Source organism: Callorhinus ursinus, unplaced genomic scaffold (genome assembly GCF_003265705.2).
Source record: "Callorhinus ursinus isolate GAN/ISIS: 27379988/994484 unplaced genomic scaffold, GSC_fseal_2.0 scaffold54, whole genome shotgun sequence".
Lineage (NCBI taxonomy): Eukaryota > Metazoa > Chordata > Mammalia > Carnivora > Otariidae > Callorhinus > Callorhinus ursinus.
Window position 1 is genome coordinate 1,048,665 of NW_027397116.1, and position 23,442 is coordinate 1,072,106.

At 42.2% G+C, this 23,442-nt stretch overlaps 1 protein-coding gene across 4 annotated transcripts in view; it reads left to right on the forward strand.

Annotated features, from left to right (window-relative positions):
• The window catches only part of DDR2 (discoidin domain receptor tyrosine kinase 2), a 148,491-nt gene that overhangs the window by 89,208 nt on the left and 35,841 nt on the right, over window positions 1-23,442 (forward strand). The gene's annotated exons all lie outside the window — the stretch shown is intronic.

The window sequence follows — 23,442 nt, forward strand, 5'->3', positions numbered from 1 at the left end:
CTTCCTTCCTTCCTTCCTTCCTTCCTTCCTTCCTTCCTTCCTTCCTTTTCTTTCGTGATATAACATGTCCAAAGCAGAATCAGAAACTAATGTCCTGTGTCTATGTAACATCTTGACTATTGTGAAAGGGCTCCTGATATCAAGTAGAGTGGAGTGAATGGGAATTTAAAAAAAAAAAAAGAAAGGGAAGTGGAAGAAGCAGCCATATGCTTCTGCATCTTCTAGGAAACAGAAGGAGAGAACTTTTTAGATGTCTTCTAGAACCTCTGCAGATTGGATTTCCAGTTATTTTTCTATGGTTCAGGCCTGCGTTTTACTTGGATGTCACGTTGTGCTTTTGGGACCCTGGTCTTGCCGGATCTTGGCAGTCTTTCCTACTGGGTGTGGCCATACTCAAAAATAGATGTGCGAAGAGAAATCTTTTCGTTTCCCCCAATTTTAAAAAATTAGATGTATGTTTTAACTTTAAATTGAAGCATATCGTTTTATCACTTGTCTGTTACACAGCAGTGCCTCTTAATGACCTGTGTAGTGCTGGTGACTTTGCCTGGTTGAACTGTTGTTCTGATCTCTGGGTTCCTGCACATATCTGGGAGTCAGCTGGTTATTGGCTCGTCTAGGATGGCCTTGGCTCTGACGACAGGGCACCTTGGCTGTGCTCTCTTCCAGCAGACTAGTGTGGATATGTTTTCATGGAAATTGCACACGAGCAAGAGCAGAAGCAGAGACGTGCAGCATTTCTCAAGCCGATGCGTCAGTCGTGTTTGTTGAGATCTCATTGGCCAAAGCAAATGGCATGGCCACGCCCAGCATCAGAGTGGGCAGGCATAAGGAGTTACCTGGGACAGGCCTGAGTACAGGGAAGGGGGAGGGAGGACTGCCATCCATTTCTCGTGTGGACACAAATATAAATATAGGAAAGTACCCATAGTATAGGTGCTTAGTGCGATGAATTTTACAAACCGAATACATCCATCAGCAGGATCCAGATTAAGAAACAGAACCTCACCAGACGTCAGAGGCTCTCCTTGCGCTCCTTTCTAGCCACTTCTCCCCACCCTCACCCCAGGCTAATTGTTATCCTGCTTTCTAACAATATAGATTAATTTTGCCTGTTCTTGTACTTTATATAAGTGGAAGCAGATGATGCCTAAATGTTCTTTTGTGTCTGGCTTCTTTCATTCAGTGTGTTGTTTGTGATGTTCATTGCATGCAGTTGGCAGCTGTTTGTTTTCATTGTTGTATAATGTTACTTTGTTTGACTATTTTATTTATCCAGTGTACTGTGGATGGGAAAGTGGATTGTTTCCAGTTTGCGTCCATTATGAATAAATCTGCAATAATCATTCTCGAAAAGGTCTTTTGGTAGAAGTCTGTACTCAGCCTTTTGGAGTGTACACCTAGAAGTGTAATTGCTGGGTTATATGTCACATACAATTGCTTTTCTACATACCGCCAAAGAGTTTTCCACAGGGCCTTCACCCATTTGCCCCTCCATGGTCGCATATGAGAGTTCCAGGTGCTGTGTGCTGTACTGGGATTTTTGAGGACATTTTTATTTTGTCCTTTTCCTATAGCATGTGGGTACATTGTGAACATTCTCACCCTCTTCCCCTCGCAAGAATTCTGTCTCCGTGGGATAGTCTTCATACGTGAAAAGGAAGTATCATCAAAACACCTTAAAATCAAAGATTTATTGGTTTAAGAAACCCAGTGTCTTACTACTTTCTTGTAATGAGCTTAGTTGGCACATCTCAGATCTGAATTTTGACTCACCAGTCTTTCATTTTCCTCCTCTGTGTTCCTCTCACCTGGTTGAAGGGTGGTTGCTTCCTGCTCAGTGTAACAAGCCCATTGTCATCTCCCTGACTAGATCTCTGAGGAAGTGTTGCTGTGTGTGTGCAGAATGGTAGAAAGTTTTGGTGCCAGGCACATTGCAGAGACTGGAATGACATGAAGGCATTTTCATGAATATACCAAAAGAGCTAACCATCTGTGTGAGAGGACGCTGTGGTAGCCCTCCGGCAGGAAATGAGCTGTTTGAAGACAGTAAACAGTTATCTTTAAAACATTTTCTCCCTATTCCTGCTGTCAACTATTTCTATTGGCTCTTTCTGCCAGGGAAGAAGAAATAAAGGTCTTGACTTGCAAAGATCTTTATAGGAACATAGCATATTTGAGGTATGTTGAAGAACTAATCCTTCTCTCTTCCATGTCTTCTATTTTATCAAGGTAAGCTAGAGACAAGCAATGGGAAATTGTAATCTGTGTTAAAGGATCTGATCACAAAGCTTGGGGTTCGTGGAGTCTTAGGGCATGCACGCTGATTAACATAGGGTAGGTATATAATAAACACATGTTTATGGATTTATGGGTGGCTTTTTAGAAGTCCTTATTGGTGTTTCTTGAGAGATGGAAATTCTTGGCCAGTTAAGTTTTCCCCATAGGTTGGTCACGTGGTATAAACAGATGGCATCTTGGACTTAAGCCAGGAGAACGGGGTTATAAACAGATCTGGTATAGAGCCAATTGTTAAAATATCAACACATATTTTAATAGATTATTTGCTATAAAATATTGGCTGGCAAATAGTAATTGGGTTAAGCATTAAACTTAATTAATAATATAATTAATCTAAAACAAGCTCATTCATTTAAGCCCACTTTGGCGATTTCATCATGGCAGCTGGCGTCACCCCACAGAGGCTGCAGAGTGGTGCTAGGGTGATACAGGTAGTAGATCATGACATGATGGCAGGGGTCTGTTGACTCACTGCTCTACAGCAGCAGAGCTCTGAGAGTGGCAGCAAAGCAGGTGGTGGGGCAGGCAGTAATGGTGGCATTTCTGGTAGTGGCAGTGTTGAAGGTGGCATTGTCCCTGCAGTGTAGGCTCTGCAGCTCCCCGTGGGAAATGCTGACACGCAGGAGTACGTACCCAGTTCTAAAGTGTGCAGTGTGCTGAGCCATCTTCCAGTTCTAACAGCCCACAAGGGAGCAGGTCCCGATGACTGTTAGTTCAATGGGGAAGTCATTGGAAAAGTTTGAGGCAGTTTCCTCTGTCAAAATCATGGCTCAGGAGTATCAGTTAGCTGGTGGCATCCCTGTCAAACAGTCATACCAACACTTTCTGAAAAACATTTCTACAAATCAACAAATGATTTGGATATTGCTAGAACATTCTGACGAATGATTTGCAGTTCACTTAGAAAATAGTATTCAACTCATTTAGAAAGTTATTTTGAGGAAAAACCTGGTTACGATCCTGACTTGGTCTTAAATTAATTGTGTGACACTAAGCATGCCACTGTACTTCTCTTTGCACTCCCTTAATCCTTTCACCTGTAGTGAGATGAAGTTGGATTAGATGATCTATGAGAGCCTTTCTGTCACTATAATTTTATGGTGTGGGAGCTTTACTGCCTGTATTGGAAGATGTGGATGGGTTTTGGGCTTGGAAGAAGGGTCCCTGATCTTGCATGGCTATTCTTTGTAAGAAAATCTGCTTGTTCCCAACTCCCTGGCACTTCTCAGACTCAGGGATCTAAAATCTGAACTTTAAAATAACCTTGCCTTTGAGGTGAAGCACAAAGAAGATAGCTGATAAATATTTTTTAACATTTAAACCCTGAAATGCCCTCTAATGACAGGTTGGGTACAGAAAACCTGCCCCAGCCTAACCTGCAGGAGTTTCATAGTACTAGAAGCCTTTTGTAGGGCTTTTTTTCTCTGGACGTGGGTCCAAGAAGAAGTCTTTCAGGAAGAAGGACTAGCATACCCAGTGGCTGGAAGGGAGGGAGAGGTACACGTGGGCTGCCTGGTGGAGGGTGCTGAGTGAGGGACCCAAAGGGGCAGTTTTTCCATCCTCTCATGGGTCCTTGGGTCAAGTTTCCCCACCTTCCCAACTTGGGCTGGGCTACAGGACTTAACTGGAGAGCTTGGGAGTACCTCCAGGAGAAAGGGAAGTCTTTGGACTTCACAATGAAGCATAAGAATACTCTGGGCTGTAGTAGTTGTTTGATCAGCCACCAAGGTCAGACTCCTCCAGGCTTCTCCTTCGGTGGCCAGTCAGGGCCCAGAATCTCGTGGATTTCTAGGTAGCAGGATGGGTGAAAGTGACCCGATTACCCTGGACACAGAGCCCCTGGGGTCTGAGGTCCTAAAGACTCACCCAACCAACCAGATAATTGCTGTGTTAATTGCTTTTACTTGGAAAAGGGAGAAACAGCTCTTTTCCCTAACAGGCAACCCAGGCACTTAGGATCCATGGTGTGGAGCCAGGGCAGGGCAGTGCTGGGGCTTTCTGTTTCCATTCCACACTTTCCCCTCCTAGGAGGCAGGCAACTTACTAGCAATTCAGAGCCCTGGGGTGGGGGAATCCTCCTTCATTGTCTAGAATGTTCTACTTTCAGGGGAGGGACAAAGACATTAGGGGGTTGGGATTTTGAGAGGAGGAATTCTTCTCCTATAGACTCCACATTTGTTTTAGGTTCATTGTTATGGTTTTGTTATTTCCAGCATCAGTCCTACCTACCAGTGAGTTCTTCAGGTCTAGGCAACTAGCATCTTAGGCTGTTTGTATTGCACTGTACCTTAGCAATATTCAAGTCCCTCTTCCGCATTTTACAGACAAAGGAAGTGGTGTCAAAGCGGGTGAATGATTTGCCCATGAGCACAGATCTAGCTTATGATAAAGCAGGAACCCAAGGCTCCTGGCCCCGAGTTCATTCCACTAAAACCACCCAGCCCCGCGAGGGAACCAGTGAGGAAATGACCTTTCTCCAATAATCATATAATAGCTGGGCATCCTCATGGCTTCCTTTTTGTGACTGCCAGGGTGCATTTATGGGGGTGAGAGGTCATTGGGGTTTGAGGGACAGCCGGAGGCGGAGGAATAGAAGAAGACTAACAGGACCATACAGGGCTCCTTCTTGGACCCTTGGTCTCATTCGCATGCCCAGCAAGCAAGGCTGGAGCTGGAAGCCCTTTGGGATTGACTCAGCCTTGCAAAGAAACCAAAGTACTAGAGATGCTCTGGTTCCCTTCTGCACAAACTTGTCCCCTTCTCCTCATCCCCTTGTCTCCCACCAAAGCAACATAACAAACATGTTAAGTTATGTATACACATTTCCAAATTGGAGAATCATTTTTGTTTCCATGGGCTCTCATAATTCATGTCCCCAGAGATGTGTGAGAGGGTTTGTGGGGCCTCATCTGATGAGACTGTAGTACTAGTTTCAGATTTCTGAAACCAGATCTGAGGTGCTAGTGCTGTGCCTGTGTGTGTGTGTGTGTGTGTGTGTGTGTGTGTGTGAGAGAGAGGGAGAGAGAGAGAGAGAGAGAGTGAGTTGGGGGCAGGGGAGAGAGATTGCTTGCTTGCTTTATTCAGCCTGAACAGGGCCTTCAGAGGGAGATAAAAAGTCTGGGAAGAGGCCTCCCTGCTTGAATTTCTCTTAAGCAAGCAAAGCCTGATGCTGCCCAGATTGGCTCTTTCTTGCTTGTGTGTTTGTTTGTCAAGTCTAGCCTGAGGGTGGCCTTTGGTATCCTTCCTGCCAGTAAAAGGATCTTTCTCTGGGGACAACAGAAGCTCATCTGCCCCTCAAACATCCTTGGTTGTACCAAAGGGAAAAAGAGAATGCAGAGCTCAAAAAAGAGTACCAACTAATATCCAACGAGCACTTAATATAGTCCTGGTACCATTCTAAGTGGGTGTCAGCAAATTTAATCTTCACAGTAGTCTTATGAATTAGATAGTCTTATTATTCCAGTTTTACAAAGGAGAAACTGAGGCCCAGAAACATTAGGTAACCCACTCAGGTTTACAGAGCTAGCTAGGGGGCAGAGCGAGGTTGTGATCCACCTGCAGCAAGCATATTCTTGACCTCTGTGCTCTACTGTCTCTTGAAGTGTTAGACTCACAGAATGTTCATGTGCTACCCAAACAGGTCGGGTCTCCAGTGTGCTATTGGTTGAAATACTGAAGGTATGAGAGTGAGCCGGATATGAAAGCATTTGCGAGGCTAGGGGAAAAGAGGAAAGGAGAACATTTGAGCTTAAGGAAAGGCATGGAGCACAAATAGAAAAGTAAGAGTGTGGAGATGTTTGTCATCAAGGGGTCATGAGGACAAAAGTGAGGTTAGGGTGGTACCCAAACCAGGAGCCACATAACTTTGGGATCCTCAGTATGTGATAAGTGCTTTCTGATAACAGGCTCTGTCTTCACCCTGTGATAACAAAATGCTATGCCGTGTCCTTCCTCCCAGGATGCAGGTTCTTTCCACTGCCCCCACAACAGTTAGATTCCTTATTTTACTTTTTAATAAATTTATATCCCCTTCACCCATTTCTCCCACCCTCTACCCCATGCCTCAGGCAACCACCAATCTGTTCTCTGTATCTGTGAGCTTGTTTTTTTTTTTTTTTGGTCTTTTTTGTTTTGTTTTTTTTAGATTCCACACATAAGAGAGATCATAGAGTATTTGTCTCTCTCTGTCTGACTTATTTCACTTAGCATAATGCCCTCAAGTTTTATTCATGTTGTCACAAATGGCAGAATTTCCTTCTTTCTCACGACTGAGATTCTGTTGTGTAAGATACCACAATTTCCTTATCCATTCATCCATTTATGGACACTTCGGTTGTTTCCATATCTTGGCTCTTGTAAACAATGCCGCAATGAACATTGTGGGGGGGGTGCATACATCTTTTTGAGTTAGTGTTTTCATTTTCTTCAGATAAATATCCAAAAGTGGAATTGTTGGATCACACGGTGGTTCTATTTTTTTAAGATTTTATTTATTTATTTGAGAGAGAGAGAGATAGACAGAGCTCGTGCAAGAGAGCAGGCAGGAGTGAGGGGAGGGGGTAGATGGAGGGAGGGCAGAGAGGGAGAAGCAGGCGCCCCTCTGAGTGAAGGGCTCGACATGGGGCTCAATCTTAGGACCCTGGGATCATGACTTGAGCTGAAGGCAGATGCTTAACCAACAGAGCCACTCAGGAGCTCCCATGGTAGTTCTATTTTTTTTTAAGCTTTATTTATTTGAGACAGAGAGAGAGAGAGAGAGAGTGCGCACAAGCAGGGGGAGAAGCAGAGGGAGAGGGAGAAGCAGATTCCCCAGTGAGCAGGGAGCTGGATACAGGACTTTATCCCAGGACCCCAAGATCATGACCTGAGCTGGAGGCAGATGCTTAACTGACTGAGCCACCCAGGCACCCCCATGGTGGTACTATTTTTAATGTTTTGATTGAACTCCACACTGTTTTTTGTAAGGGCTGCACCAATTTACATTCCCACCAAGAATGCATAAGGATTTCTTTTTCTCCACATCCTCACCAACACTTGTTATTTATTGTCTTTTTGATAGTAGCCATTCTAAAAAGTGTGAGGTGATATCTCATTGTGATTTTGATTTTCGTTCCCCTGATGATGAGTGACGTTGAACATCTTTTCATGTACCTGTTGGCCATCTGTATGTCTTCTTTGGAAAATGTCTATTTGGATCTTCTGCCTGTTTTTTAATAGGATTGTTTGGGTTTTTTTTTGCTATTGAGTTGCACGAGTTCTTTATATTTCTTGGATATTAGTCCCTTACCAGATATACGATTTGCAAATATTTTCTCTCATTCAGCAGGTTGCCTTTTCATTTGTTGATGGTTTCCTTTGCTGGGCAGAAGCTTTTTAGTATGATGTAGTCCCACTTATTTATTTTTGCTTTTGTTGCTTTTGCTTTTGGTGTCAGATTCAAAAAAATGTTGCCAAGATCCATGTCACCTATGTTTTCTTTTAGGAGTTCTATGATTTCAGGTCTTATATTCAAGTCTTTAATCCATTTTGAGTAAATTTTTGTGCATGGTGTAAGATAGTGGTCACGTTTTATTCTTTTGCCCATGGCTGCCCAATATTCCCAACACCATTTATTGAAGAGACAGTCCTTTCCGCATTATATGTTCTTGGCTCCTTTGTTGTAAATTAACTGACCATGTATGTGTGGATTTATTTCTAAACTCTCTATTTGTTCCATTGATCTATATGTCTGTTTTTATGCCAATACCATACTGTTTTAATTACTATAGCTTTGTAATATATCTTGCAGTTGGGGAGCATAATGCTTTCAGCTTTGTTCTTCTTTCTCAAGATTGCTTTGGCTATTCAGATTCTTTTGTGGTTCCATACAAATTTTAGGATTTTTTGTTCTCTTTGAAAAAACACCATTGGGATTTTGATAGGGATTGCATTGAATCTGTAGATTTCTTTGGGTAATGTGGACATTTTAACAATATTGATTCTTTCATCCATAAGCATGGAACGTATTTCTATTTATTTGTGTCTTCTTTGATTTCTTTTATTAATGTCTTGTAGTTTTTGATATACAGGTCTTTCACCTGCTTGGTTAAATGTATTTCTAGGTATTTTATTATTTTTATGCAATTATAAATGGGATTGTTTTCTTATTTCTCTTTCTGATACCTCATTTTTAGTGTATAGAAATGCAACAGATTTTTGTGTATTGTATTTATATCCTGTAACCAGAATGCAGGTTCCTTTTGCTCTCATATTTTTTAAGATTTTATTTACTTATTTGAGAGAGAGAGAGAGAACATGAGCAGGTGGAGGGGCAGAGAGAGAGGATCTCAAGCAGACTCCCCACTGAGCATGGAGCCCGATGTGGGGCTTGATCTCACGACCCTGAAATCATGACCTAAGCTGAAATCAAGAGTTGGATGCTTAATCAACTGAGCCACACAGGCACCCCTTGCTATCATATTTCAACAGATCTGAGACCAAGATGTTGTAAGATGTAGACCAGCAGTAAGCCCTCCTGGGTCCTCTGTCCAGATTGTTCCCCAAATTGGTGGTTCCTCTTGACCCTGAGGTCTCATTATAGATAGTGCAGAGAGTGAGTGCGGACAGAGTGTGATGCCAATGTGGTTGATGAATAGACCATGGCAATGGAAATCAAGAGACCTAGAGTTTGGCTCCAGCTCTGTCACTACCTAACTTTGTGACTTTAGATAAAACTCTGTATCTCACTTTGCTCACTTATAAAATGGGGAGATTAAACTCCACTATCTGCACTTCACATGGCTATTTTAGGAGGCCCAGATGAGATAAGGGAAGTTAACGGGCTTTGGAAAGTTATATGCAAATATTGAGGGTTGTGATTTGTTACTTTTGGAAGAAAAGGAAAATAAAATAAACCAAATACCATAAAACAATGGTTTCTATTTAACAGATGATGGGGGAGGAAAGAGAAAAAGAGTTCATTAGTGACCATTATGGTCCCTTGTGGTTTCCAAGAAAGACTCAAGTTACCTTTGGGAATTGGGGGCTTCTAACAACCCTGAACTCTGGCCATCCTAACTCCAAGGGAATACAGGGCCCTGTGCCCAGGCAAGCTTATCCACAGCAGTGTATTTTTCTGGGGGAGAATAGTGTGATTGTTGACTTAGCTTTTGGTCCTAGCCAGCAGGCCTCTGAAGAGCATGGATGTGGCAAGATAGGCCTCCCAGAATTTTTCGTGGTTTGGACTCATACACAGTAAAGTAAAGTAAAAGTTAAGACATTCAAAACAGTGAGGTTTTGGGGGGGCTTAAGTAGGAGGTGATGAGTTGTTAAAAAATATGCAACTTTTTTTCCCCTGCTTCACAGATGTTTATGACTTTGGTCTTTGTCTTATTTGGTGCGGCAATGATCTCTTGCATATTCATGAACAACACCTACCACAGTCCTTGGCTTATACAGGCAATCAATAGGTACTTGAGGAGTAAGGAGAAGGTAGGAAGGAAGGAAGTCAAGGGGCTCCCAGGCTTCTCTGTATTTTTCTGCAAAAAAGTATCTAAATTATGCCATTTGAGACTTGATCTCACAAAGGTGTGAGGAACCTGAGAAGGAGTTCATTAGAATATCATCCCTTTGAAGGATGGGGATGCTAAGTACAGAGGGAGTGAGCCAGAAGGAGAATGAGGGACCGAAGTGCCCTAGCTGCAGCTGCTAGGGTGAAGTGTCAGAGGTCCAGCCTCCTGGTGTCTGAGGGCCGGGAGAGCTATAGACTGTGCCGGGAGAGAGCAGTCTCTGTGCTTTTCCCCAAATGCCTCAAGTCTCCCTGCTTTGGCCTATCAGCAGAGCATTTTAGCGGTTGTAAATAGAAGGAAATGTGCTTCCATTTACCTAAATAGGTGGAAAGCTCTTACTTTTGGCATTATAGGGGAGGAATTCAGTCTTTCGGGTGCCATAGCCTCTATTCAAGACATCAGGCCAAACAATGAAGTGTATTTTCTATGGACAAGCCTGGCTAACGTAAGAAATGATTCATCCTGGTATTGGAGGAGCCCTGGCCATGGGGGTAGGGCAGATCCACCTTGGGAAAGTGATAATTTGATAATTTTAATTTGTTGGCTTTTAGTAGGTTAGACCAATATTTAGGCCTTTATTGGAGCTTTTCTTATTGAGATACTTGCTCACCAGTGATAGATAGCTATGCATTTGGCAAATGTGCTCAGCAAGAAAAGTGTTGCTAGCTGGAGGGATCCCCAGTCTCATTCAAGAGCTCTGGGATTTTGCCCCATGGGGACGCTTTGCCTGTGCAAAGCCCAGAGTCAGCCTTCTGTCCCTGCTCCAAATTGAGGACTGGCTAAATGTGGCTGCAGGAGTTATATCACCTCTCAGATTCTCCCTTCTCTGAAGTGCTAGTCCCTTGTGCTCACAACCTCTTTGGAAAAATAGCTGTGTGGCTATTCTGTCCATTTTTGACTTTTTTAACCTCAGGCAGCAAGCAGATGCTTTCAAATAGATGCTTTATGAGTTTTATCTAGGTCTTCCAGATATTCTTAGGAGGAACACTGGTTCCTGCAAGTGACTCCATCCCACCTGGAAACAGAACCAAAAAGTTCACTTTTATCTTGTTGCCATTGTGATTCATGTTAAATGATTATGGTGGGCTTTTTGAATTGGCTGGCGGGAAGCTCAGAGCCAAATTTGCGGCCCATCACTCGCCGAGGTCTAGATCCAGATGTAATATATTTCCAATATTAACCTTAGCTCTCTGGCTTATCTTATTGTCCCCATCCTCTTTCCCCTTAGCATGCCTTTGTTTGTTTGTTTATTATCTTACACAATTTTGGAAGCCAATTCCAATCTTTATTTTAGAATGAGAGTAAAAACAGCTAAAAAATACATAACATCAAACCTTTGTTATTACTGCTCTAAGCATTGCTCTGCTTTAAACCTTATGAAATACTTGATATATGGTAACTCCTATTTCCTGACAGCATTCCTACAAACAAATGCTATTATTACCATTAAGCTGAGAGGCTGAAAGTTAAGTAATCTTCCTAAGACATAAAACCTCCGAATTGCTTAAGAAAGAGTGAATGTAATATTTAAAACAAACAGTCCCCTCTCTTCCTCCTTCTGGATGTCATTCCTGGAGCCCTATTATATTTCATGAAGTCCTTTGTATTCATTATATTAAATCTCTCTAACAACCCTCTTGGTAATATTATTAAAGATGAGGAGATTCAGGTTCAGAGAGGTTTAGTAACTTGTCTTGGCGTCCCATGATTTGGAAGTGGCAGAATCCAGTTTTAAGCTTCTAGACCATGCCCCAGTTTTCTTCTCAATTCCTGACCTTCATGGCTGTTCTGCTGTCCCTGCAACTCACCTCCTTGCTGGAAAGAAGGACGTTCCATTTCACTGTGAAGCCTTTGCTGACTTATTGAGCCAGGAAGAAGAATGTATCTTGGCTGACTCTCACTTTACTACCCTGGAATTCCATACAGCCTGGGGACCCCTCTTCTGCAATAATTGTTTTTGGGAAGTATTTTGGGCTTCTAGGAAAGCTGCAATTCGAAAGGGCTAATCCTAAGGAGAATTTCAACTTGGGCAAAAGGGGTGTTGGCAAAATAGCCCCGTGTACCTAGAGGAACCCAAATAATCTTCCTTGGCTCCTAGCAGAATCCCATTGTGTAGGTATTTACCTGAATAGTGAACCAGTCTGAAGTAGCCTCCAATGTGGAGCTTGTGGGGAGCAGGGACCCAAGCGACAGCTTCTCTAATGGGACCATCTTGTCCTTTCTGGAATTGGAAGAATTCGATCGTGGTAGCCAAGGGTTGAAGAAAGAGGAACCAGGGATCAGGAGACCTCAATGTCAGTCCTAATTACACTCATCAGCAGTGCATCCTTGAGTAAGTCAGTTCACTTTTGGGGGGCTCAGAGGTTCTGATATTTAACGTAGAGCCATTGGAGGGGTTGGTTCCTGAAGTCCCTTCCTGGCTTTAAAGTTTATGATTGCAGATGTTCTTTTAGACCATAGATTGTCTTGGGTCCCTTGGTTGACCCCAATAACCCTGCTCCTGGTCAGGCTCATCTTCCTGGTGCCCAGCGAGCCCCAGGTGTCAGCTCTCCATGCCTTGGGCCTCACGTGTGCCATGTGTGTGTGTTCCTGGAAGCGGCATATAGGACACTCATTGATGGGTAAGCCCATGGTCTGGAGCTAGCAGTGAGATGGTAAACATCATGGAACAAGCAGCCCTTTCAGGCTCTCAACCTTGGCAGCATGGTGTGAAAATAATTCTTGGGAAGCTGGGGCCTAGTGGCAGCTGTTTCTCCTGGCCTGCCTGCCGGGGCCCTACCAGCACTCAGGATGGAGTGAGCCCTGCCTGGGCATGGGCAGCCGGCACTGGTAGTTTTCCACTCTGGGAAACTGGAAAGTGAATTGGCTTCTCTGTCCAGAAGATTGGCGGGTAGCGGAAGCGTCAAGAACCACCAAGACAACTCAGCAGGCAAAATCAGGACATACTTCTTTGCTGCCGGGTCTCTTGCTTCTCTTGCTATTCTCTGCCTTTTCATGCTTCCCTGTCTTTCATAATGTGGAGTTCAGAGACACATGGATGGGATCTGATAAAAAATGAAGTGGGCTTGGGGAAAAGCAAGGGGGCCTGACATTTAGGACTTGGCACTCTGAGTCTTTGCTATTGGCCGGGATCCCTTCCACAGAACGAGTTTACCAAAAATAGGCATACTCAATAGGAAAACCACAGTGGTACTGCTGAGAAGTGCCACGTTGGTTGCCCCGGGCCAAGGCTTATCCTGGTTCCAAAGACCCACTAGGATGAGAAAGGCCATCCAAGATCAGCTTGTCTATTTTCCTATGCCCTTTCTCTGAGGCCCCTGGGAATACTGATTCACCAAGAAACTTTGCCTAATGGCTGCCTTTCTGGCCCTTATCTCTGAATTCCTCATCCTTATCCTTACGTTCTTTGGTCCTAACGTCTAGACCTCCAGAGCCACTCCCATTGTCTGAAGAAGGTTTGTGATACCTGTGGCTCAGAGCCTTGCTCTGGCATCGAGCTAGGGATCCACATCAAGGCATACAGTGTTATTCCCACCTCTTTTCCCATCCTCTGTGTCTCTTGTCACCAAAGTTTGGGGATCCCTCCTTAGTGCAGCTTGTTGGACAGTTATCCAGCGTCCGTTGACTAATATTCATGCCAGAGCTTCTCTTCCTCTCATGCAAATACCCACAAAGCCCTTGAAAGAGCATCCCCACTGCTTGCTGTCATTTGGAGATGGTTGAGAAATAAGTCATTTCTGGAGACATGAATCAGTCACAGCACCTGCCCTTGAGAGTTCAACACATGTGAGCTCTCCATTCATCTAGACTTGTAGCCCTCCCTCCCTCCCTCCATCCATCCCTCCATCCCTCCATCCCTCCATCCCTCCATCCATCCATCCATCCATCCATCCATCCATCCATCCCTCTACCCTTTTGCTTACTTATTTATTTGCCACATGGGTATTGAGCATCTAATGGGCACTACGTGTTGGCAGTTGCTGAGGAGGAAAAGGAAGAATCTGACATGATTACCATTCTCAAAATTGCTTACAGCTTCCATAAGGAGGTAAACAAGGACAAGGGAACTAGAAAATCTCTGGTGAAGGTTGTTATCCAAAGGTCCCCCCACCCATCTCTTTTATCTCCCCGTCATATTCTGGTGTTTTTCCGTAGTTTCGGCATACTGTCTGAAATAGTACCAGCTAATAATAGCTCTGGTCAAGTAGACAGTTTGATTGCCTATTTGATTATTAAAAATCTATTGCCTTTTGTCTCTCTCCTCTACCAGAATGTAAGATCCATAGGTTAAGTTATTTTATCTGTCCTGTTCAATACTGTATCTTCAGATCAGGAACTTATTTGTTAGATAAATTCATGAACATTAAATAAATTAACATTGACATTAAATACATACATTCGTTAAATCAATACATGAACAAAAAGATCGGTTGCAATAGGTATGTAATGACCTGGCATTACCAGGAAGTCTTATGTGTCTATTGGCTGGCTAAACATCATTAGTCAGGGCTACCCTTGCCTGATTTCCCAGGTCTCTGTTTTTAAGTCCCATAACTATGAACAACACAAAACTCTTCTTTTATTGCTTTTTTAACAGATATTTACTGAGCACTCAGTTAATGCCAGACACCCTACTAGAAATTAGGGAAACAACAGAGAGAAAGATAGACAGGCTCCCTGGCCATATGACACTTACTCTTTGGTGGAGAGACCAAAATTAAACAAATAATTATTCGTATTACAAGTGTGAGGAATACTAAAAAGGGAGCCAGTGCATTATAGGAGCATGTAACAGAGATTCCTAATTTCCCCCAGGGCTCAGAGGAATTCTCTGAGAGCTGGAGGATGAGTAGGAGTCAGCAGGTAAGGGAGGGGAAGGGAAGAACATTCCAGGTAAAGGGAACAGGACATACAGAGAGATCTTGAGGCTGGAAGGTACTTTGTGCATTTATGAAGTTGAGATGAGACCAATGTGCTGGGTCCTAGAGAGCGGAGATGTGTGGCTAGCTCAAGGTAGGCTGAGGCCCGATCCCGCAGACCTCATGGACCACACTGTCCCAGGAAGTCTGGAAAGCAGTTAGAAGGTTCCTGTCAGAATAAGGTTTTAGGAAGCTCACTTGGGCTGCTGTGTGGAGAAGGGTTGGTAGAGGAACTAGGAAGAAGAGCTAGAAGGCATTATAGTAGTTCAGCTGTGAGGTGGCGGAGGTTGGGCCCTGCATGGGAGGCATGGAGAAGGAGACAAATAGCTGGACTCAAGAAATTTGCGGGAAGTAGGAGTTGTGGGATTCGCTAATTGACTGGATGACTGACTCCCAAAGGCAGGTTTACTTCTCAGTCCTCAACTGCCTCCTCGCAGGAATAAACATGTCATCTGTCCTTCCTGTCCTGGTCGCCAGGCAGAGGTTCAGAGCCACGTGTGCCACAGCTCAGGGAGGCCTTCCAGTTCTCATCATGATGTTGCCACTGCTGTCCACACGTGGCTGTGTGAGGGAAGGCCTGGAGGGGACGAGGAGGAGGGGCGCACCGACAGAGTTAGAATTGTGTTTTTTTTCATGTGGAGAACTGAAGTCTCCTTTCATCCCCCAGTTCTTCCAGTTATGAAACTGGGGCTGCATAAGAGTCACCTGGAGGGCTGGTGACCACATAGTTGGCTGGGCTTCCCCCTCGGAGTGATTCTGTTGGTCCGGGGTGGGGACTGAGGCTTTGCATTTGTACCAAGTTCCCAGGTGGTGGCAGTGCCGCTGGTCCCCCAGCACACTTGGAGAATCGCATCCCAAACACCGTAGCAGATAAGGGAGCAAAGAGTCCGAGGGGTTGGGGGGGGGGGTGGTGCTCCTCCAACACCAAATGGAGTATTCTAGGTGGGATCTCGCTCCCTCTCTTTCCGGCCCTTTCTTTGTTAAATATGGAAAGTACCTACATAGTTACAGTCAGGACACAAAATAGACAGGATTCCTGAGCCCAGGAGCTATCGACACGTTTCATAAAAGTGGCTCTGCTACAGCAGCTCTGTTAAAACTTCCTGGTTGCTGTTCCCAGGGTAAGCAGTGCCTTGGTGGAGAAGTTATTTGCAACAATATCATGACTCACCCCATGCGACCCTTTTTCTCCATTTCTGGTTTACTTTAGATGTTCCGAGAAACAGAAGTTCTTACTACACTTGTGGCCCAGTGACTGGAGATGCATGATAGCCAGGAATGAAAGCCCAGTAGGACTGTGAATGTGGGTGTCTCTGGACTTTGGAATGGCCCCAGAGAGTCATCATGTGTCCAGGCTGGAGGGACCTGGGAGCAGTGGTTCCCAAGCCTGGCTGCACAGCGAAATCACCTAGGAAATTTTTTAAATATGCAGGTTCCTGGGCAGTTTCAGATGTCCCAAAGACAAGACAAGTCTCTAAGAGGGGGCTCACACCAGATGTTCTACAACCTTCCCGAGCAACTCTAGAGCAGTTGGTCCGTGGACTGGCTTTAGGGAGCCCCTGCCTTGGAAAATATCCAATGCAGCTCCCTTGCTTTACACATGAGAAAACTGAGACCCAGCAAAGATGGGAACTTTGCTTAGATCCCGGAGTGGATTTGAAATCTCTTTATTTTCAGACGTTGTGTAGCTGAGAGGGCAGTCTTTCGAGTCAGATTCTAACGTGACTTACTTCTTACCTGATGAATGGCCTTGGGCAGGTTTTTTTTTTTTTTTTAAGATTTATTTATTTATTTTGAGAGAGACAGAGAGCATGAGCAGGAGGAGCAGAGGAAGAGGGAGAGAGAATTCTAAGCAGACTCTGCGCTCAGCACAGAGCCCTACATGGGGCTTGATCTCACGACCCTGAGATCACGAGCTGAGCTGAAACCAAAAGTTAGTCTCTTAACCAACTGTGCCACCCAGGCACCCCCTTGGGCTGTTATTTAAACTCTTACCTATAGATGGGTGATTGGTGAGAAATACGAAGTAATGAGTGAGAAAATACCAGATTGTCTGATACTTGACAAATGCTCTTATTTTATTTTATTTAAATTCAATTCATTAACATAAAATGTATTATTGGTTTCAGAGGTAGAGGTCAGTGATTCATCAGTCTTATATAATACCCAGTGCTCATTACATCACATGCCCTCCTTAATGCCCATCACCCAGTTACCCCCTCCCTCCCCCACAGATACCTTTAAATGGATGCTATTATTACTATACTTCATTAGATTTAAGACATTGCTGACTCTACCATGTCTCACTGCTTTGTGTAACTCTAAGAAAAAAACCCCAGACAGTAAAGCAATGACTCACTATTTGCTTGTAAGATGCATTCAGATTTCAGATATGTTAACGTGTGAAAAATAATAGGAAATATGGTCTTTCACTTCTCTTTCCTCAACCTGCACAGATTATTCCCATTACTAAATTAAATACTTCAATGCCAGAAGAAGCATACTTAGTGTGGTTGAGGAACAGCAAGGAGGCCTGGGTGGCCAGATGGGGAAGTCACTGGATGGGGGTCCAGGACAGCTGGGGACCAACTCTTCAGGTCCCTGGAGACCACACATGCATTTTGAATATTATTATGAATGAGGTGGGAAATTCCTGGAGGGTGATGAGCAGAAGAGTTACATGGTCTGATTTACATTTTCATAGATACATAGGACAGGGCAGACAGAGGAAGTCTGGATACGAGACTGTTGTTCTATTTCTGGTGATAGGAGACAGTGGGTTGGCCTAGAATGGTAGCAGCATAAGTGGGAAATAGATGGGTTATGGGAACTTTTTAGGGTGGCTAACAGGATTTCTTTTCAGCTGATGGGGTGGATATGGAGTATGAAAGGACTCAAGGATGGCCTCAAGATTTTTGGTTCAAGTAATTGGCAGAATGGAGTTGTTTGAAATGGAATAGTCCAGGGGGTAAGGTTTGCAGGGAGACATATTTTACTCAACTTTATCCTTACTCCTAATCTCTATCTATCTCTTTTTTCAATCAATATTATGAGCACCTATTGTCTCCCCAGATATGCACTGAGAAATAAAATTGAATACGATATAATCCCCCTGCCCCCCCCTTTTTCCCCAAAAAGTTCGCCATCTGCAGGGGAGATCGGATTTCCACACAAATAATTATGACAAAGCACTATGTACCTAGGGCTAGAACACAAATATTAAAAATGTTGGAAATCGGAGGAAGGAGAATTTACCAAAATTGGTACTCTTCTTTCTCAAAAACGCTTGGTTTAGTTGCATCCAAGTTTGTTACATGGCAGCAAGAGAATGCTGGATAATAATTTAAGCTAGTCTTTCCACTTCAGGTGTGCGACCTCCTTGCTATACCTGAAACCACCAAGAAGACTCTTTTCTCGACTTCCTGTTCCCTTTCCACGAAACATCCTGCCCTCTAAGAATCACGTGGCTCCCTGTCTTCCCCCACCCAGGCCTCTGCTCAAAGTCACCTCATCTGAGAGGCCTTCCTTATCTTTTTACAGGAAAGAGCACCTATTTCCTTTCCACACTTAATTTTCTTCACAACACTTACCCTGTTCTCTCATCTGTGTATTTATTTGCCTGTTGTCTGTTTCCTCACACTAGAATGTAAACTCTGACAAAAGGCACTTTGTTTTGTTTATGGCCATATTCCCATAGTGCTCCAAAAAATTGCTGAATGAATGAATGAATGAATGAATGAATGAAAATAGGAACTCAAAAACCGCATGGACTCAGAAAGCAATGAGCAAACAAGCAGATTATCATGCTGGGGATGGAGATAGGACTGGATCCATGAACAAAGCTTTGGTTTCAGAAGGGAGGGAAGGTGCCAGATGCCAACTCTCTTACTAATCTGCAAGACTTCCGCATCAGCCTGGCATGTTGGGAGAAACAGCCTGCATCGTGTTGCACCTGTGGTTAAAGCAGAGGGGGTCCGTCGGGTACATTGGGACTAATTTTGGATCAGGACTGCTTAATGGCTGTGGGACTTTAACTGGTCTGTTTCCTTGCGTATAATTTTAGAATAATCATACATGCCCTATCTACCACATAGGGTTATCATAGGGGATCAAACAGATGTAAACAATGGGACACCACTTTGAAAACTGTGAAGAACTGTATTTTAGGAGTCAAGATAGCAATTGGGGGCACCATGACATGACTGATAGCCAAAGGAACAGGGGTTGCCTGCTTTGGCCAGCCAGGCCCCCTCCCTAGAAGGTCCTCGAGGGAAATATACACACAGGGAACAATAACAAAGGGAAAGCAAAGGTCTAGTTTATTAGTAGCTGGCTTGTGTCCCAAATGCCAATGTGAGTGTTCTGGTAAACTGGACTGGGGCATGTGGCATGTGGGATAAAGGTGTCCAGAAGCTTCTTGCCATTAAGGCACTGATACTGAGAAGCACTAAGCACCAGGGCTAAAACACTTAGCATAGTCTTTGAGTCAGGGAATGGCCTCCACGACATGGAGGGGTGGACCACGAGAGAGGGCACACCCTGTGAGTGATTTCTGAAATGTTCATTGACCTCACTCATTGGTAATTTTGGCCTCGTTGGCGTCCTCTACCAATATTTCCTCATCCCTACTCCTCCCTTCAATTTCACATTCCAGAGAGTTTAGAATTTGAGAATGTGATGCTTCATTCCTGAACAGCCCAGAATTACACTTGAGATTCAAGCATAATGATTATTTGTAGAACCTGTCACCTCAGGTGGAGAAATTATACATCTGACCAGAAGAGACAAAATGATACTAGATCCCACGTTCATCCCTTGATTCAAATTTGACTTGGAAAATGCACTGGACAGGAACCTAGAAGTATTTTAGTGGTGTAGATGGTCATAATTCTTGCCAAGGTAGCTGTATATGGTTTTGCTTCATCATACTGTTTCTGGAAGTACCAGATGACATCACGGATGTTGTACTTTGTCAAATGCTCTTTCTGCATCTGTTGAAATGATCACATGGTTTTTATCCTTTCTCTTGTTGATGCAATGTAGCATGTTGATCGTTTTGCAAATATTAAACGACCCTTGCATCCTGGGAATAAAGCCCATTTGAGTAATGCTGATTTCATAGAATGAATGAGGAAATAGCCTCTCCTCTTTGATTTTCTGGAAGAGTTTGTGAGTGCTTGGTATTTTTTCTTTCTGAAATATTTGGTAGAATTCAACAGTAAAGCCATCTTGTCCTGGAGTTTTGTTGTTGGTGTTGTTTGTTTTTGTAGGAAGGTTGTTGACCATATATTTAATTTTTTTAGAACATGCAGAGATACTCAGGTTATATATTTCTTTATAAGTAAGCTTTGGTAGTTTGTATCTTTCAAGAAATTTGACTATTTTATCTAAGTTGTTGAAATTGTTGGCATAAAACTGTTTATAATATTCCCTTATTATACTTTTAACATCTGTAGTATCTGTTACTAGGTAACTTCCCACATTCCTGACATTTGTAGTGTTTTCTTTTTTCTCTTCCAATCAGTCTGGATAGAGATTCTTTTTGCTTTTTTTTTCTTTTAAGTCTTGTCAAGGAACCAGCTTTTGGTTTTAATAGAGTTTCTCTGTTGTTTTTCTGTTTTCTATTTCATTGACTTCCACTAATATATCTATTATTTTCTTTCTTATAATTACTTCGTATTTTATTTGCTCTACTTTTTCTAGTTTCTGAAGGTGAAAACTGAGGTCATAAGTTTTCAGATCTTTCCTCTTTTCTTTTTTTTTTTTCTTGAAGATTGTATTTATTTATTTGAGAGAGAGAGAGAATGAGAGATAGAAAGCACGAGAGGGAAGAGGGTCAGAGGGAGAAGCAGACTCCCTGCTGAGCAGGGAGCCCAATGCGAGACTCAATCCCGGGACTCCAGGATCATGACCCGAGCCGAAGGCAGTCGCTTAACCAACTGAGCCACCCAGGCGCCCCCTCCTCTTTTCTTAATATAGGCTTTTACTGTGGTTAATTTTCCCCATAAGTACTTCTCAAGTGGTATCCACAAATTTTGTTATTTTATATTTTCTTTATCTTACAGTACAGAATACTTTCTAATTTCCCTTTTGGTTTCTCCTTTGACCCATGGAATACTCACAGGAGTGTTATTTAGTTTGCAAATATTTGGGGATTTTCCAGATATCTTTCCATTATTTATTTTTCTAAATAGTAATTGCATTATGACAGAGAACATACTTTGTATGACTGGAATATTTAAAATTTGTTGGGACTTGTTTTATGATTCAGAATATGGTCTATCTTGGTAAATGTTACATATGCACTTTAAAAGAATGTATACTCTTTTGTTGGGTAGAGTTTTATAAATGTCAGTTAGGTAAAACTAGTGGATAATGTTCAGATCTTCAATTTCCTTACTGATATTTTTGTCCACCTGTTTTACCAATTATTGAGATATAAGTGTTGAAATCTCCAACTATAATTGTAGTTTTATTCATTTTTCCCTGCAGTCTTTTCTTTTCTTTTTTTTTTTTTTTTTGCTTCATTTGTTGTGAAGCTCTGTTATGTGCATAAATACTTAGGACTGTCATGTGTTCTTGATGAACTAACCCCTTTATTATTGTGAAATACCATCTTTATTTCTTCTCTTAAAATCCGTTGTGTCTGGCATTAATATAACCACTCCAGCTTTTTTTTTTTTTTAAATAAAGTTTTCGGGGCTCCTGGGTGGCTCAGTCGTTAACCGTCTGCCTTCAGCTCAGGTCATGATCCCCGGGTCCTGGGACTGAGCCCCGCATTGGGCTCCCTGCTCAGTGGGAAGCCTGCTTCTCCCTCTCCCACTTTCCCTGCTTGTGTTCCCTCTCTCTTTCTGTCTTTCTCTGTCATATAAATAAATACAGTCTGTTTAAAAAAAAATAACATTTTCATGGTATATCTTTTTTCATCCTTGTAACTTACCTGTGGTTTTCTGCCTTCTTTTCAGTGAATTGAATTTTTTTATTCCATTTTGTCTCTTATTGACTTATTAGCTATAAATCTTTTTGAAAATTTTATTTTGGTGCTTGCTTTAGGATTTGTCATGTACATCTTTAATTAAATAAAGTCTATCTTTAAGTGATATTATATCCCTTCACATATGATATAAAAATCTTCCAACAGGATAACTTTCATTTTTCCCTTTTCAGCCCTTATGCTATTGTTTTCATGTATTTTTTTATATATATATTATAAACCCCACAGTATATTGTGACTGTTTTTGTTTAAATAGTCAATTACCATTTAAAGAGATGTAAATAACATTAAAACTCATCTTACATATTTACTATGTAATTACTGTTTCCAACAGGACATTTGCTATCATTTTTAGCTTTGGTCCTCTGTTCATAATGTGTTCTTTTCCTCTAGCTGCTTAAAAACTTTTCTCCTTATCACCTGTTTTAAGCAGTTGGATTTTGATGTACTCCAGTGTAATTTTCTTCATGTTTCTTGTGCTTCAGGTCATTGAGCTTCTTGGGTTTATAGTTTCATCAAATTAGAAAAAAATTTCCACCATGTTTTATTCAAATACGTTTTTTGTCTTCCTTTCTTCTCTTCTTTAAAGGAATCCATTTACATGTGTATCAGGATGTTTGAAATTGTTCTAGAATTTACTAATATTCTATTTTTTTGTTCATTGATTGATTGATTTTTTTGATCAATTTCTGTCATTGTTTCATTTTGGATAATTTCTATTGCTGTCTTAATCTTTTCTTTAATGTGTGAATAACCAATCTTCCTTTAATCTTATCCAGTGCATTTTCTCACACAATCAAGTTTGATGTATATCCTTTCTATATCACCTATAGCTCTCCTTATATTTTTATTTTTCTGTTATTATTTTTATTCAAGTATGATTAACAGACAGTGTTATATTAGTTTCAGGTGTGCAATATAATGATCCAACAATTCAACATTTCTCAGTGCTCATCAAGATAAGTGTGCTCTTGATCCTTTTTATTTGTTTCACCCATCTTCCCCACCTGCCTCCCCTCTGGCAACCACCAGTTTGTTCTCTGCATTTAAGAGACCGGTTTTATTTTTGGTCTCTCTCTCTTTTTAAAATTTGTTTGTTCATTTGTTTTCTTTCTTAAATTCCACATATGAGTGAAATCATATGGTATTTGCTTTTCTCTGACTTATTTCACTTAGCATTATACGCTCTAGTCCATCCATGTTGTTGCAAGTGCATTCTTTTTATGGCTGAGTAATATTCCACCACTTCTTCTTTAGCCATTCATCAGTCGATGGACACTTGGGCGGCTTTCGTATCTTGTCTATTGTAAGAAATACTGCAATAAACATATGGGTGCATATATCTCTTCAAATTAGTGTTTCCATATTCTTTGGGTAAATACCCAGTAGTAGAATTACTGGATCATATGGTAATTATTTTTTTAAATTTTTTGAGGAACCTCCACACTGTTTCCCACAGTGGCTGACCTTGTATTTTTGAACATGTACAATATAGTTATAACTGTTTTAATAGTCCTCTTCTTAAATTCTAACTTCTATATAAGTTCTGAATCAGTTTCAGTTGATTGATTTTCTCACTTAGAGGTTCTAGTTCTCTGCTTCTTTACACACCTGCTACTTTTAAAATTACATCGTACATATTTACACTAAAAAATGACTCCTTATTTACCTGAAATTTAAG